General features: G+C 46.9%; 1 protein-coding gene across 3 annotated transcripts in view; it reads right to left on the bottom strand.

The window, feature by feature from the left end:
• Nucleotides 1-18,701, bottom strand: part of TRPV4 (transient receptor potential cation channel subfamily V member 4) — an 848,481-nt gene that overhangs the window by 472,139 nt on the left and 357,641 nt on the right. The window lies entirely within an intron of this gene.

Raw genomic sequence — 18,701 nt, 5'->3', positions numbered from 1 at the left:
GGTTAAACCACGTCGAAAAGGCATCATTTGGTCCTATCCCCAACTGAATAGCACCCACCTAAGGTACACAAGCGTCCCATCAGATTAGAACATTGTAAAATGTTTTAGCTTAGAGCAGGCCAGGGCACACCATGGAATCATCGTATACATGCCTTTATCGTTTTCTGTCGATTCTTAGCAATGACAATTCAATTTTTACCCCCAAAATAAAACCCTACCTAACAAGAATCTGCCAATGGCCAGCAATCGGGTCAGATCTTAACCTCCAACACTCACTCTTGTTAGCTGTGCTTTCAATGTATGAGATTTGGAACACTACACGTCCGATTCACAAGTGCATTGTACAAGTATGGTTTGCTTGATGCATTCTGAAGAAGTTCACAAAAGATATTAATGATGATTCTTTCCAGGATACACATGCACAAATGTGCATAATTGTGGGTTGTGCAAAAGGGGCAATGGCTGAAGGCATATAGCCTGGGGGAATCCCAGGTCTTGGCTGCTTCGGGAAGGGTTCCAATGCTATTTCGCACCATCCCCACAATTCACCTCAACCTCAAAATATGCAGCTGCAGGGGGGGGTGAAGGGGTGGGGGCGGGGGGCATTGAGATCTCTTGGCCACTGCATGGGTGCCATATCTTCTGTGGAGCTGGTGGAAAATGGATGATGGGGAATCCCAAAGATGGCTCCTACGAGACCCATCCTCAAAATTTCATTCAGACTTTGCCCATTAAGAGTGCACACCTCCATCCTGCACAACCTGGTGCATGGCAGACTAATGGATATGAATATGTTGTTGGTTCTGTGACCATCTTCTAAATAACCAATAGGGGCCTGGGTGCTTATAAGGCAAACAGCCATACTAAATATCTTGTATGTCGATATCTCATAATAAAAAAATCGTGAACCCTTAAAAAAAATGCACAAAGCCCCTCTCTGAAATGGGGACTCATACCCTTTCCTAGATGTGGGCAAATTTGGCCAGCACAAACACGCACACACATTTTTGTGACTCTGGGCCTAGGGCATTCGGTTGCTGTACCTCCCTCAAGGAAGGCAGCCAACATGTCCCTTCAAGCTTTAGCGGAACATATTGAATGTAGGACATTTTCTGTGCAACACAGCGGTGTAACATAAAATAACCTTGTAAATGTTTTCTAAATCCTACTGCCGCCAACTGGTTTCGGTGACGAGTGCCAGATTGCAATACGCTCCATTAGACAGATCTGATCAAACGAAACAGGTTTTATGTAACTCGTCTAACACGGTTGACCTTGTTGGGGTGAACATATTTTCTACACAAACAAATTGAGAGCACTTTTCATGGAAGCAGTTGCAAAAGAGCAATAATGAAGATAGCGCTCATTAAATGACTGTTGCAATGTTGCCTTAATGTTCCAGCTTCAGACTATAAATTGACCTGCTGTTACAAAACCTGTAGTAGAAGTTTAACTACAGAAGCCAATTATAAAAAATTATCCTTGAAAATGCAAATGGTTCAACCCAAGAATTTCTGCACTATTGCGATCTTAATCAAAAATGTGGATTGGAAGAGCAGGTTCAGAATTAAACTTTAAACATCCAGACACCGGCAAGCCATAGTTCGGGATCCCCACCTCGCCACAATGACGGTGGTGCAGCAATTGCAGAACTGTACCTTTCAATTTCTGACCACAAACTGGCAAAGTGAAGAACTTCATCCGAGTCAAAGGCTCCCCAGATCTGCTTTGATCCTGGCAACCGGCAATAGCATTTGAATAGCTTCTCCAGGTCCAGAAGACACACACACCAGTCCCCAATAAACCGCAGTAAGCTGTGGAGCAAGTCCACCAACAGCCATGCACTAAGCCCCTGCATATACCAGCCACCAAATGCCAATTCTGGCTACTGAGAACTGGCTGGAGAGAATGTACAGCTCGCCAGAGAACATCCAAGCAATAATAACCTGGAATGACAATGCAGCAGCAACCATGAAAATGTCAAAATAACTCAATTACACAGAATGCAATTCAAACAGTAAAAATAAACACTTTAAACGAAAATTGACTGTTTATTTAAAAAGAAAATCCCGTTTAAAAAAAGGGGTCATTATTTTTTGTAAAATTGTATTTTTTGTGGTTTTTATTTCATGCGTATTTAGTAGGAGGAGGGGAATACCCATGTGTGCCCTCCACTCAGCTGAACTCAGCACCACTTTCTTTGACTTACCCATTTTGAGTGAAGGTTTACTTTAAAAAAAAGAAAAAAAAGGGGGGGCAGAATCCTTCTCGGACCCCCAGGGACCCTTCCAACCCTCTTCTTACCCCCTCACCTTCTCTAAACCGGCCTTGTATAGCTGGAGCATCTCGCCACCAGGGATGGAAATAAGCAGGCTCCATCATTCTTGGGTGTTTCTTCATGTATAAAGCGGGCAACAGTGTACACAGGGGCAACAGCCAGCTGCCCATCCTCGCACCAGCCTCGCCAGGCTCTGCCTGACACCGTCATCAATCACTCAGGGTTCCATGCATCTTCTCACCTTTATGACATCAATGCCCCAAACATCACCCGAGAACAGGACACAACTGCTCCTGGCAACAAGGCGTTTTAAAAATAAATCTTTACGATTTAATACAAATTATTTATTTTTAGCTTCATTATTTTCAATTAAATTGATTGCAACTTCGATTATTAATAGGTTGATTATTTGTACTGTGTACAGAGCAGTGACCCTCACAGAAACCCACGGACTCAACCATCCTCCACAGTGATTATATGGCGACACCGACCCCCACCCACGCCCTGCCAAGCATTGCCCAATCACTGCAGCAGCGAAAGACCCGCTGCTTAAATGCAACCCTGGCATTCCCGCAGGATATGTTGGTTGCTTGTGTGAGCAAAGGTCATTTGATGCCGAGCAGCAATGAAAGAAAAGGAGAGGGGGGGAGCATCTGAATGCTGTTGGATGGAGAATACATGGCCGAGACAACACAGATTTTTGATAGAACTTGGGGAGGATCTTTGTAATCCCATAAAGTAACATGTGAACAAACATTTTTTTGTTTTAATTAAGAAAAATGTGGGAAAAGACTGTTCGAAATAGTATGTGTAACTGCACACACAACTAAGAGGCCACTAAGGGCTCCACAACTAGAGAATAAAACAAAAGTAACCTCAAGAGTATTTAATGTAAATAAACATACACACCAATCTAAATGTTAAACTATTTTTTTATTACTCATGTATTTATTTATAGTTGTGTTTAGTTCGATTTGAACTTTTACAACATTCATTGTATATATACATATTTATCTAAAACATATAATACAAATACATTATTAACCATATAGATCTTTACATCATCAGCAGTAGAAAAATAAAATAGAAGAACAAGTTACTTACCAACTGATAACATATTCCACATCTTTGACATGTAATGTCCACAGCGATGCAACTTCGGAAATTTTTCGGCATAGGGCGTCCTGTGTTGATGGCATTGGGTCGATGTCACTTGAAGGCCTCCGTCGATGGTGACGTCACCGGATGTTATAAATAGGAGACACAGCGCCCGTAGCCTCAGTTAATGTTTTTCCCTCCATAACGTGTGACCTGCTCGTACACAATGCCTGCTTGACTGCACATAGCCTTGAAGGAACGCAAGCTGCAATAGCATAGGAAATTCTCCAGAGGGGCAGGCCGGGAGGGTGATGTGGAATACGTTGGAGAAACATTGTCGAAAGAAGGTTACCAGTTGGTAAGTAACTTGTTCTTCGAATGGATTGTGTCCTCCAACGTATTCCACATCTTTGACAGACTCCCAAAGCAGTACCAGAAATTGAGGAGGTTGAAGAATTTAGAATATCCATTCAGATGGCAGAATAAAGAACCGCTTTACCAAAGGCCATATCCAGGCAGTAATGTTTGACAAAGGTGTGGATAGAAGCTCATATAGCTGTGTCACAAATATTCCTAATAGGAACTCCCCGCTGTAGGGCTGTGGAAGTAGCCACGCCCCTAGTGGAGTGAGCGCGCAAACCCTTAGGAGGGTCCTTGCCCGCCAATCGGTAACATTCAGTAATGGTGAGGATAACCCACCTGGACAAAGGCTGTTTGGTAACAGCCTGGCCCAACCAGTGTCCAGCGTACCCCGCAAAGAGTTGATCGTCCACTCTGACCCTGGACATCCTAGAAATATAAAAGCTCAGATCTCTCCTATGGTCCAACCTATGGAGTCGCTCCTCTTCCTTACCAGGATGAGGAGGAGGATAGAAAGCAGGAAGTACAACCTTCTGGCTCAAATGAAAATCAGACACTACATTAGGTAGAAAGGATGGACGTACCCTCAGTACAACCCTATCCTTGTGGAAAGACAAAAATCTCAAAGGACAAGAGTGCAAAGGTTCAAATGGAGCACCCATCAGGAATTTCAAGACCAAATTCAGATCCCATACCGGCACCTGAAACGGGGACGATGGGAACACATTAGTGAGCCCTTCAAGAAATTGGGAAATTAAAGGAATCTTAAAGTAAGAACATTCATCAGACAAGCGCTTGAAGATAGACAGTGCCGCCAGGTAACCTTTAAGGGTACCTACTTGAAGACCCCTGTGGGCCAAAGAAAGCAAGAAAGACAGAACCATGGGAATGGAACAGTGACAAGGATCGACATTGCGTCCTCTGCACCAGTCGCAAAACCTACGCCAACGGTACAGGAACTTGGCTGCTGGCCGCCTGGCCAAAAAAAACACCTCCATCACGTCATCCGGGAGGTCCCAATCCTTATATCTCAACCTTTCAGAAAGCAAGCATGAAGGTTGAGCGCCTTGACCTCTGGATGGAGAACCCGAACACCTCCTCCAAACCCCCCCTGTGCATGAGAGAGAGTGAAAGAAGATTCTCGGTAGGGAAGACTGCGAGGAGGACAGATGGACATCTCTAGAAGGTCCGGGTACCACGCGCTCTCCTGGCCCAATCCGGAGCAATGAGGATCATGTGGGATCTGAACCTCCGCAACCTCCTTAGCACTTGAGGAATGATGGAGACCGGAGGAAACGTGTACAGATGTGGGAATGACCAATCCACAACAAACATGTCTTCTAGAGCTCCTCTCGGGGGAAATTCCCTTGAGCAGAATCTCTCGCACTTCCGGTTGGCACTGGTCGCAAACAGATCCACTTGCGGGGTTCGCCAAAGGGCGAAGATCTCCAGAAGGACTTCCTGAGCCATCTCCCACCCATGATAGATCATGCTCTGCCTACTCAGAGTGTCTGCCGCCGCATTCTCCTCTCTGGCCAGATGAGCTGGCGAGACTGAAATTCCTTGCTGGATTACCCAGAACAAGAGCTGCATTGCCTTTCTGCACAACGGGAGTGACCCTACCTCCCCTCCCTTTTTGTTGAGGTAATGCATGTCCACTGTGTTGTCCGTTATGATCAGGACACTCTTCCCCCGCACCGACGGCAGAAAAGCCTTCAGGGCCAACCTGATGGCCCTCGGCTCCAGCAGGTTGATGTGGAGTTTGGACTCCGACAGAGACCATCGAACGCTGGCAGTCAGATTGTCAGCATGAGCTCCCCACCCTGTGAGGGAAGCGTCAGTCACCTCCAGCCACGGTTGCCAAAATGGCTCCCCTTCATCAGATTCCCTTCGCTGGTCCACCACAGAAGATCCTGCGAGACCAAGAGTGGAACCTGAATGGGATCAGACATCTTACCTGAGAATTGGGACGACTGCATCTTGAGGACCCATTGCAGGGATCTCATCCACAGTCTGGCCTCTGGCACCAGAAAAAGGCAGGATGCCATGAGGCTGAGCAACCTTAAGAATACGAAAGCCGGAAGACTCTGGGCTTGTTGAAATTTGGCCACCATCTGTACAATATGATGAGCCCTCACCTTGGGAGGCAAACATTTTCTCAAGGATGTGTCTAACACAGCCTCGATGTACTGGAGCCGTTGAGAGTGTGTCAGATGGCAGGACCCAAAACAAAGTGCGAGTTGCCTGCCTCAAACCTCAGCCACTTTCTTTGCTTTGGAGGAATCAGCACATGAAAGTAAGCATCCTGTAGGTCCAGTGACAACAACCAATCTTGAAGTCGAAGGGCCTGAAGGACCTGAGAAAGAGGGACCATCTTGAACTTGTCCTTCCTGAGGAACTTGTTCAACCAACGCAAGTCCAAGATGGGTCTCAATCCCCCATCTTTCTTTGTAATCAAAACATATGGGGAATACCATCCCTTGTTCCTCTCCACTACAGGTACTAGTTCTATAGCGCCTTTCTCCAGCAGGGTCAAGATTTCATGCACAAGGAGTGGATCCAGAAGCTTCAAAGAGTTTCCCCAGTGGATTGTCATGAGGCCGCTTTAGGAAGGGAAGGCAGTAGCCGTGGGCTATGGTCTCCAGAACCCACGCATCTGAAGTAATAGCTCGCCATTCTTCGAGATGCTGAGACAGTATGCCCCCAACCGGCGAACAATGGAACATGGCCTCATAACTGTTTCGGAGCAGCTGTGGCATCGCCTGAAGGTAAAGAGGCTGCTGCTAGAGTGGCTTTGGCACCTCTATTTCCCTGACCACCATGGGTACTTTTTCGTTGATCCCTTTGATTGACGGCTCCTCGCGTTCTACCAAAAGAGGAGTAGTAATGAAAGGAACCTCCCCTCCATTGTTGTCCCCTAAAACGAAAAGGCGGAGGTTGACGCACTGCTGCATTCAAAGATTTAGCAGCAGCTTTCGAGGTCTGCAACCTTTCAAGGCTCTCGTCAGCATTGCTGCCAAACAAATGAGAGCCATCAAAGGGTATGTTGAGAAGACGGGCCTGTACAACCGGAGCAAAACCCGACTTCTGCAACCACGCAAACCTGCCTAGGACGGTGCTCGCAGCCATGGACGGCTAACAATGTCAGCCGTGTCCAACCCAGACTGAAGGGATTCACACGTGGCATCCTTGCCATCCTGCACGAGAGCAAGGAACCCATCCATTTCTTTCCCCTCAGGAATATGCTCAGCCGCCAGAGAGACGCAATTCCACAGAGTGTGTGAAAATCTTGCCAAGGCACAGTGGAGTTGGCTGACTTCAACGCCATACTCCCCTCAGAAAACACCTTGTGTGCCCAACCATTGAAGCGCTTGTCGATCCCATCAGGAGGAATGGTAGGGTACGCCGCCTGTCTCAAGGTGGCCGTAGCTGCCTGAACCACCAAACTCTCAGGAGTGGGGTGAGTGGGTAGGTAGCTGGGGTCGCTGCTGGAAGGGTAGTATTTTTTAGTTAACGACTTGTTAACCCCCGGAAGAGACTCCGGGGTCTGCCAAGCAGCCGCCACCCTTTTTTGCAAAGTCAAATGAAAAGGCAACACTGGGTCAGTGGACGGACCTTGATCCAAAATATCAGTCAAGTCATCCTAAACAAATGCCTCCGGAGGACTAGACCAACCAAGATACTTAGATACCCTAGCCATGAGTCTCCTATAAGAGGACTCAGCATGAGCCCCAGGCTCAGGCCTGCCAAACTCCACCTCAGAAGAAGTGTCCAGGCCACTGGCGTCATGTAGTGATTGACGTAAGTCTTCCAACTGACTGTGCCCGGAAAAGACAGGAGCCACATCAGGCTCAACAGGGTCAAATTCCAAATCAGACCTCTCCTCATCCTCATAGATATCATCCAGAGAAAGGAAAAACTCCTGCCTAGAGACAGAAGCGGGTCTGGATTCCTTAACAGGCTTCACAGACTTGGATTTAGCCTTCCTAGGAGGATCCACAGTACCAAGGATCTCCATCAGCAATTTCCGGCCAAACGGCCCCAAAGGCGTCGACGGCTTCGTCGTCGACAACAGCGCTGATGGTGCCGAGGGCTGATATGAAGGCAAAGCATCAACCTCCGTATCCGACGGACACGGCACTGACTGAGTCAATGGCAACCTCGAGCCCTTACCAGATTTCTGTGGTTTCGCTGAGGACGAAGACCGAGACCTGGATCTAGCACATCTGTGGCGATCAACTTGAACCTTGTCCGAACGGGACCTTGACGGTTCCCGATGAGGATCGCGCCGAGGACCCAGGCCCGAAGGAGCACGAACATCGGACTGAGACCGTTCCCTGCCGGCTTCTTCTGAAGGCGCGGACAAAACTGTGCCCTGCGATTGAAAAATCGCCAGCACCTGCTCCCTGAAGGTCTCCCATTGCTCCAGTGTCGAGGACTTAGTAGGGCAAGCCACTTTCCTCATGGCGCCATCATCTGACGAGGACGGGGAAGGCAACTGGTGATGCTGTTTCCGGGAGTGCCTAAACGAGGACGACGAGTAGCGGGACCCACTCCGGGATCGAGATCCACGGGACTACTTCGGATGAGGAGAGTCACCCCATGAATCGTCGGTGGACATCGCTTTCGCAGTTTTCGGGACTTACTGGGTTTAGTACCCCGAGCTACCTGTAACTTCCCATTACGCTCCCGTAAGGCCTTAGCAGTCAGCGACTAGCATTTCGAACAGTCATCGGTGTCATGACTCTCGGCCAGACACCACAAACAAATGCGGTGCGGGTCTGTAATCGGCATCTTAAACTTACAGTCCTGGCAATTCTTAAAGCCAGACCGCAGAGTCAGAGGGGTAGACGAAGAAGACATTCTCGAAGAATGCACGAGGCGTGCCGAGTTCTCGAAGCAAACACGTTTGCAGAAAAAAACAGAACTGAGGCTACGGGCGCCGTGCATTCTATTTATAACATCCGGTGACGTCACCCTCGACACAGGCCTTCGAGGGACATCGACCCGACGCCATCGACGCAGGACGCCCTCTGCCGAAAAATTTGTAAAGTAGCACAGCTGTGGACATTACTTGTCAAAGATGTGGAATACGTTGGCGGACAATCCTTTTGAATTCATTTTACTCTTTCTATTTTTCCATACCCTGTAAATTGCAATGTGCATCGCTCCTGACTCAGTGTTTAGACTACATATCCAGAATTACCTGGTTTTGATCATGTCCTAGTTGTATACAAAGTCAGCAAACTGTATCATATAGATAGAACCTCGGCAAGGACACTTAGTTAAGACATCCTTCACGGTTTCAAGGTTCGTGCCACACATACACATTCAACCTGTTCTTTCGTCTCTAGGTAATTTCCACTTTACTCTTGCGTAAAAATCAGCTCCCCATAAGAGCACTTTGGTGAGCAATCTAAATTTGCAAACCGCTGAATCTGGGCACTACAAATAAGTTTGGGGGCGTAAGAAAGTATGTACGATTTCCTCTATTTGTGCAACATTATGCGGATTGCTTAGGTGGTCATAGTTGTTTACCCAGTCCCACTTCCTAAGTCTTTTTCTAAACGCCACCTTCAATATGTTATAGTTTCTACAGCGTGCTGTATCAAGCGACCAATTCAAGTTAAGTTTAATTCACTTACATGTTTCTTGTGTTGGTCTGTGTAAGGGAAAGTAACCCTAGCTCTAATCTCACATATTGCATGGAGCAAGAATGGGGTAGATGTAGGATCATTCACCAGATAAAACCCTCGATTTTTTCGTTCTATCTCAGATCTTTTATACTTAGCGCTTCCAGTCCATGCAATAGCATGGGTGTAAACCATTGTCTGTAGAACATCACTATACCTCCCAAGGAGTAACCCGCCTATTAGTCTCAGGAGGAAAGCTTAAGGGCAACGCACGTACCTTGGAAGCAAGAAGTCACAGGTTCCATCCCCGGGTTGCACTTTGATACCTCTGGGTATTAAGCATGATATAAATAACCAATTAGAAGTATAATTATATTCAGATACGAATCAACATGTGATTTGCTTGGCTCGACAAATCTTAGTCTCAAATATATGTCCACAGTTTGTTACAGTGTATAACGATTCCCAAGCATTTATAGCTGTCTGTGTAATCTATAGTTCCCCAACTTGTCATCATTCTATGTTTCATGATTTTTTCTGGAGGACATTAGCATGATTTGGGTCTTATTCACGTTAATCACCAGGACGTTCTCCTTTACATACCTGCCTAATTCGTCCAGCATCCCTGTTATCCCTCTAAATGTGTGATCTACAATGACTAAGTCATCTGCATATAGCATGGCGATTTCTCATGTGGAGTTGATATTAGGGGGATAGTTAAGCTTTCTTTTCTAATCTGATGGGCAGATCTGCTAGATACAAGTTAAAACATATGGCTGCTAACAGGCAACCCTGTTTCACGCTTTTGCTTATTTTTATTGTGCCCGATAAGAGCCCTTCATTGTCTAAACTGATCTGAGCAGTGTTGTCAGTGTGCAGCGCTAGAACAATCTCCAGCAGCAAGTTGGGGCAGCCCAGCTTTTTTAGTTTGTTCCACAGGGTTCGTCGATCAACACTGTCAAAATGTCACATATACTACACATAATGATGCATTATTCTGTGTCTTTGCTTGGGATATTAGAGCATTTAACATCCTAAAGTTATGAATGGTAATCGATCCTGGCCTCAATCTCGTTTAGAAGGGATGTAGTTGATTTTACCCAAGTTTGGAGGTTCTCGAGCACAACAGCAGCACACATTTTCCCTGTGGTGTCTAAGAGGGTCAGAAGTCCATAATTTTCAGGAATCAGCAGCCTGTCACCGGATTTATGAACCGGTACTAGGATAGATCTCTTCCATGAGAGTGGAATCTTTCCCTCCTTACATACCTTGTTAAATAGCATTAGGAGTATTTAATCCCAGATATCAGGGTCTTCTTTCATTACTATTGCTGCAAGTCCATTTGGGCCAGGGGCATTAGAATTCTGTGTTTGATTATTATTCTCCTTATGCTATTTAAGGTACATTTCACTGGCCATTCCTTGTGCTTAGTCTGCCATTGTGGCTCTAATGTGGGCTTATACATTTTGGATTCAATAAACTTGACCCAAGTCTCCTCCCCAATGGGGTTGATGATCTGTTGGCAAATGTATCCACAAGCTTTAATTTGTAACTTCCAAATAGAGCTCGTTTTATTATCTTTTAAAGCCGTCATGTTTTGCCATTTAGTATTTAGTTTCGTTTTTCTTTTAATCCAATTTCTATATTTATCTGCTAACCTTTTGCATTCTTCCTTGCCCTTAACTAGTAAACTCTGTTCTTTTCTCTATTTTCTTTTTGCGTACAGAATTTCTATATCGAAAAGGAGGCGTTTCTTTTTGCCCGTGAATGTTAAGGGGTCTGGTTTTGGCAATATGTGTCAATAATTTCTTCAGCACACAAGGGGTAGCCTCTAAAATACGCCGTATTTCTCGGCAGACCTTTTTGAGTTTTATAGCTGACCATTTTATACTGTTTTCACTATTGTTAGGTGTCAAATTAACCGGACCCCTATCTTTCACATTATATGTAGGGATGTTTAAATAAATACAGGTAATGGCATGATCACTAAACGGTGAGGGTAGCACTTTGAAACGGTTTACATATTGTAGCAGTGGGGAGTTTCCGTATAAGTAGTCCAACGTCACATTTTTCTTGCAATTGGACCACGTGAGCCTTCCGGGTTTATCACTAGCGGTCCTTCCATTTAAAGGCCATAAGTCCCACTCAGTCATAAACTCATTCCATTCCATACCTTTGTTGTTAGCCTCAGTACATGAAAATACATTTATGGGTATTCCATGATGGCTGCCCTACTGAGAACCCGTAAAGAGGTGTTCTCCGGCCCCACATGTCTTGAAACTTGAAATAAATAAGCTGAAGAGCCCTTCCCTGGGAACCAGCAGGCATAAGGACGGCACTGACCCAAGGACCTGGCTTGGCGGGCTCAGCGGCGGACTGGGAGCAGTACTTTGAAGCACGAGGTTGTATACAAATTGTTCGAATGACAATTGTCCGAATGACAATTGAACGATCTATACAATTTACCGAATTTAAACGGTCAATTAGGATCTATATGTGGGGGGAAACCCCCTGCAGCCCTCCACCCAATCCAAACCCCACCCCAAACCCCTATGCAATCCCCTTATATTATTATTACCCCAACCCATTATATATATAAAAATGACGACGCAGTCAATTGTGCAGTAGATCAATTCGGAGGGAACAGAGACTATGACAAAGCTAGCCAGAGGACCATTGAGTGATCCCGGGCCTCCTGCGCAAATACACCCATGGAGCTCACTCCGCCGGGACGAGCCCATTAAGCAACTGAATAAGGAAGAGGTGCCATGGACACCAACATCGGAGCAGGCCCCCCTGAGGCTGTGCAGACGATTGCTCAAGTACGGCAGAGGACAGGACACGTGGGAGGAGCCGGGACGAGAAGTGTAGAACTTGAAGACAGCGCTCATCAGTAAAGCCAGTAAGACTCTGAACCCCCCACCACCCCAGGCAAAAGCCCCCATGACAGAGCCCCCAGGGGCAGGACACAAAGCAGACAAGGCCCCAGACCCCCATAAGAGGGACGCAGAGACCCGCTCCATATAATCAACACCCAAAGCTTGAAGCTACTCTGCGACGTGGCACAGCTCAGGCAAAGAGAGGAGGGTGAACCCCCGGCCACCCAGGGGCAACAAGCACTGAGCCCCAGAAAAAGCAAGAAAAGTAAAGGGAGGAGCCCCCACATGATAGACCCAGACGAAGGGCCCAGGTAGAACCAGGAGACTCAGACACAGGGGCTAGCAGGAGCAGGCCAGGGCCAAGAGGCCCTCCAAGGCTGAAAGAGGAGGGAAAACAGTGAAGCAGGCATTACGCCTCAACAGAGGCTGAGACCAGGCAGTAGAAGTGGCAACTACCCAACAGAACATTGGATACACTACTGCCAGGATGGCAACACAGAGCGACTCCCTTGAGACATAGCATATGATCTTGGCTGCCAGCCTGATTTAGCCCACAAGAGAAAGCCCAGGGTCTCACCCCTATTACCAGCCTACTATAAACCTGATGCACCTGCAATATCTAACCTCTGTTGAGGAAATCTTCTCGCATAACAACCAAGTCAAAGCAAACTAACAGCCAAAAATGCGGAAGGAAGACAAGAGAGGAGATCACAACCACTGCCGTCAGGAACTCATAACATTAGCCCCCATCTACACCCAAAACCCAGGTGAATAGAACCACAAATGGAACCTCTGCAAGGGACCACCCCCCACAACATCGGACCAAGGAAACAAGTAAAAAAAATAGGGGAAAAGAAAGCCAAAACGCAACGGAAAAGGCTAAAAAAGCACACAAGTCGGGCGAGCCAGAAAATGTGGAGGAAGGAGGGGTATCACAGCCCAAGGCCGAGCAGGAGGCGGAGAGGGAAGCAGAAGAGGCCCCTCAAGAGGAAATGCCAAAGGAGAGAGTGGTCACACAAGTTCCAATGCCAAAGGAGAGAGTGGTCACACAAGTTCCTCGAACAATGCCTCCAGAACATTGAAGATAGGATGGCGAACACCATCCAGTCCCAGTTAGATAAAATGAGGGAAGACCTGGCGGGGGCATTGAAGGAGGTGAAAGCACACCTACACATGCTCAAAGCAAGAGTAGACACTAATGAGAAAGCCCTGCTGGAGCTGGCCGATGACTCTCACAAAGTGGAGGACCTAATGGAGCATTTAGCCAGGGCTACCCACAACTTGGAGATCCAAGCCGAGGACCTCGAAAACAGATCAAGGAGAGCGAATATAAGAGTTAAAACAATACCAGAAGCGGTTGGAGACGCAGAACTGCCCCACACAATAAGAAAAATCTTTGCAGACCTGGTGGACAGGGCGGACCTGCCAGAAATCAAGGACGACCGTATACACCGACTGGTGCCAAAAAGTAATGAACCAGGCGCTAGACCAAGAGACATCCTTGTAGCCATGCACGAATACACTCAAAAAGAAAGATTCTTGGCCGCCGCAGGAAGAGCAAAGGACCTCAACTTTAATGGCTCTGCGATTCAACTATTTCAAGACCTCTCTCAGGTTACGCTCATTAAGAGAAGGTTGATGCGTCCAATTGTGCAGGAGCTAATGAAAAGAAGAGTCAAATATAGATGGACATTCCCCTTCGGCCTCCAGTTCAAGCTTGAAGGCAGACAAAGGAGAATCACATCGACAGAGGAAGGAGCAAACATCCTGGGAATAGCGATCGACTCATCTAGTGGTGAGGCCCAGGGCTCAACGACAGCAGTCAAAAAGAAAGGCATGGGAATGGACCACACAAGAATCAAAGAGGAAAGCGAGGAAAAAGAGGGAACCGAGAAACCCAGGAACACCGCCAGAGAAAAACCAGCAGGAAAATGACTCCCCAGGAAGGGGCTCCACCAATGCAAGTCTGTGGGAAAAAATGTCGGAACAAAAAGCATCCCCGGAGGGGACACACAGAGCAGCTGCAGTGCAGGGGAAAGCGGCGGGGGACTCTTGGTTTCGAGAAATGGGTTGTGGGCAACCCACAAGCGGACATGCTGGGAGAGGAAGAGAACTCAACCCCCGAGGAGGAGAACCAACCCAACCCAGTAAACGGGGGGCAGGGGGGAAGGTGGGAGAGGGGACAGGGGGAAACCCCAGATGTGCCGGGATGAGAGGGTAGGGGCGAAGGGAACGGGGGTGGGGGGGAATCCGGTCCAGGTCCAGTCACATTCGCAAGGAAACAAAGGCTAGTAGCAAGAAAACCCTCAAATAATGGCTAAGAAAACAGCATTAAAAGGTCTATCACTAAACATTAAAGGCCTAAACTTGCCACTAAAAAGGAAGAAACTAGATCACCATCTGTCGAGAGAAAACCCAGACCTGATCACCCTGCAAGTAACCCACATACAAGAGAAATACAAATATAAGATCCGGCTGCAAGGCTATAACCAAATCCAACAAGCAAATGACGGCACAAAAAAGGGGGAGTCTTAATAGCACTAAACAAAAACTTAGATCTGAAGACCCCAGCCCTCAACAAAAACACTAAAAGGGAGGTACTTTGCCATACTAATCCAGGGGAAGGGAGAGACTATCACTCTGGCCACCATATACACACCTAACTCAAGACAAGACCGATTCATCCAAATGACACTAAAATAAATTGGAGGGATTCGCGAAAGGGAGAATAATATTCACAGGTGACTAACATAGTGTGGGACCCAGTTAAGGACAGGAGCGCTAGAATCTCTTACTCCCAAAACAAACCCTCTAAGGAAATGCGGGAGAAAATTGGCCACCTATCACTGGTAGACACCTGGATGGAGAAAAGAGGGGACACGAGAGGCTTCACATTTTACTCGCATGTACACAGGTCAGCATCAAGAAAAGACTATATTTGGGTCTCAAGATCCTTGCTAGGGCAAGTGGTGAACATAGGAGTGGGGGGAACCAGCTTCATCGTCACTATCCGACCATGCCCCCATCAAACTTAAAATTTGAAGGAAACCAACTCCCTCGGGGTTATGGAAATACCCAGTTTACATCTTCAAATACAAGACCCTAAAAGGTGAACTGGGAAGGGAATAGAGAATTTCTTCAAGAGTAACGACAGTCAGGAAATAAACCCCTCCTGATCTGGGATGCATTCAAAGCCACGATATTGGGAAAGATAATAGCAATAAATTCCTGCAGGGACAGGGAGCGCAGACTCCTACAGGCGGACCTAGAAGTCAAACTGAAAGTAGTAATGCTTAAGGTGATGTTACTACCCAGAAACAAAGGGGTATGGGCGAGCCAGACCTGAAAGCCTACTATCACGCAGCACAGATCAGGGTCATCAGGGACTGCTCAAGGGGCAGCCGAGAGAACAAGTGGAGAGAAATGGACAGGGCAGTGGTGGGGTTGCACCTCGTGGAGGTCCTCTGGGTGCCCAGGGAGCACAGACCCCATTAATTGGCAAATCGCTCTAAGATGACCACCTTCCTGTCACCCTTCACTCCGACCTTCAGGAATCCACAATTCACACCAGGAATGTCCAGAAATGGGTTTGCTAAATGGCAGGAAGGTGGGTGTCACAAGATAAGGGATGTGTGTGATGGCAGGGAGATAAAAACCTTCCTCGGTGCAAAATGGACTTTGGGGCGGGGGAAGGGGAGCGATTCCACTACAACCAAATGAGACATTGGCTCCAGGACCCTAAAAAAGAGGCAGCAACAAGAGACTTCACCCCATTTGAGAAATGTGTTACCACCAATGCAGGAGACAAACACATAGTGGAGGAAATATACAGCCTAATTACGTAGGGGGAAAGACGCTTCATGGCCAATTGGGAAAAGGAGACGAAACATACAATTGATGGCGACTAATGGATAGGACTATGGTCAAACATCCCCAGAGTCGCATAGTCACTGCAGATACAGGACATTTTAATGGAGATGATGGACCAATGGCACCTTACCCCCACTGGACTGTCCACAATCTACCAGACTAAATTCAAACTTTGTTGGAGGGAATGCGGGGAAGAGGGAAACTGGAGGCACATCTGGTGGCAATGCCCGAAAGTCCAACTGTTTTGACTAACAATCCAAGAGGCACTGAAAGAAATATTAGGGGTGCGAGAGAAGGCTAACCTGGATCTGTTCATAATGGGACTGTGCGGGGAGAACTGGAGAACCTCCCCACGAGAGCACAGCATAAAATCTACGTGATTCTGGTAATGTCTGGGGCCCTGCTAGTAGCTTGCAAGTGGAAATTGAAGACCGCACCCACAGAGCATGAATGGGTGGGGATTGATGGGACTTTATAGCCATGGAGTGGGTGTCATACACCCTCCGGTAGGACCACCAGAGATTCCTTATAGAATGGGACCTAGTTATGACATTTCTAATGAAGGGCTCCAAAAACGCATGGTGCCCAATGAGGATAAACTACTGGGAGTAATCTAAAACCTCAACTCCCACCCGTAGAAACAGACATGTCAACAATCCAATCAAGGGCAAGGAGGGGGGAAATAATATGGAGGGGGAGGGAGTGATAGCAACCCTCAATCACACAAGAAGAGAAATGGGGAGACAATTGAGCCCAACTGGAGAAAACAGAGCGAGCAAAACCAATTTGAGGACAAAGGACAAACTATCACGACCTGGGAAGGGAAGCAGGGATTTGGGGGGTGAGGGGGAGTTTATTTCAAGTATTGTGTAAACAAAATTGCAATAAAAAATTATATGAAAAAAAATATGTGGGCAATTTTATGGTAGGTCCCTTCCAAAACAGTTGCACCACATTTAGCATTTAAGTCACCTCCAAGCAATATCATTTTGTTATTGGGTAACATACCCCACTTAGTAATTATCGTATCTATACAATCAAATATGTCACTTGGGAGGTTTTTGTAGGAGGATCATCTATGTTGATCACAAGCATATTTGTGGTATCAAATGGTGACTTTAATTTAATTCCTGGGGGGGCGCTAGAGAGCCCGACTAAGATGGCTGCGAGCCTGTGAGCTCTCCACACCACAGAAAACATCAGATCATAATCTGGCGGTATTACAGCCCCAAAGTCGGACTTGGTGTACGGGATATCGTCTCTGAAGGTTCCTGGCATATGCAGTCGACACTTGGTGTTCCTAAACCCACACAGACGACATTACGAAGGCTATAGATAGATACCTTCTTCGAGATTAATGTGGGCTCAGTGGTCAGCAGGGACCCTCTGGGAAAGCTTCAAATGCGTGATCCGGGGGGAAAGCATTGCCAAAGAGGTTAGTCTACTTTGACAGATTAGACAAGAACTAAACCCTGTTGAGTCGCGCGCGTTACAGGTGGCTGGAACACCCGATACTCCCGGGCTACCGGCCGAAACTAAGCAACTCATGGAGAATTTTAAATCGTTGGCATGCAGGGAGGTGAGGATGCTGGGGTGGGGGGCAGCCGTGAGACAATACGGTGAAGTGCAGAAACCAGGGAGATTATTGGCCAGGGCCGCGAAGCACACACAAGGGGCGGGTAACATCTATAGTAGACAAGCAAGGGGCAGGAGTTTGGTCGTTTCTATGCAGACCTGTACTCGTCCCACTCAAAGGCCTCCCAAGCAGAAATGGAGGAATACCTAGACCAGACAGCCCTATACTGGTGCACGGATGAAGACAGGGTGTGCCTCAATTGCCCAATAACTCTGGAAGAAGTGCTGACACCCATTAAATCTCTACCGTCCGGGAAAGCCCCTGGACCTGATGGTTTGGAGCCGAATTCTATAAATACTACGCATCCAAGATAGGTCCCTATCTCGTGCAAATGTAGCATCATAGTATCTGAGAAGGGAGACTCCCAGAATCCCTATGGGAGGCTCTAGTCACAGTTTTACCCAAGCCAGGCAAACCTCTCAATGACTGTCATACAGACCGATTTCCCTCATTAACTTGGATAACAATATACTTGCTAAGATTCTGGCCCCTATACTAGCACCCCTAATGACTAAGATGGTGAGGGCTGACCAGGCTGGATTCAGCCCGGGCCGCTCCACATCCTTCAGGATAAGGAGAATGTTCGGGCTTGTAAGCGATATTCAATCAACACTACAGCCAAGTCAATGCCTAGTCTGGGATGCTGAGGAAAACCCTTATTAATGTATTGTTATGTCTAGTTCAGTACTCTGGATGACCACCCTTGTATAACACCCCCCTCTTAGAATCCCCCTGACCCCACTGAGCCAAGAAGTAGGTTTGTTTTGCAAATTAAAAGGTTTATTTGAGGATTTAAACAATATATATATATCACACTTTATAATAAATTAATATCTGATAGTACACTTAGACATATGATGTTGATCAACAATGGGTAATCTGGCACTAGCGCACTTCTTTACAATCAATGAGGAGTTAGTATAAGATGGATAAACTAGCAAAAATAC

The sequence above is a fragment of the Ambystoma mexicanum genome, chromosome 10 (genome assembly GCF_040938575.1).
Source record: "Ambystoma mexicanum isolate Mex_15411 chromosome 10, UKY_AmexF1_1, whole genome shotgun sequence".
Classification (NCBI taxonomy): domain Eukaryota; kingdom Metazoa; phylum Chordata; class Amphibia; order Caudata; family Ambystomatidae; genus Ambystoma; species Ambystoma mexicanum.
This window is presented reverse-complemented; position numbering and strand designations above follow the sequence as displayed.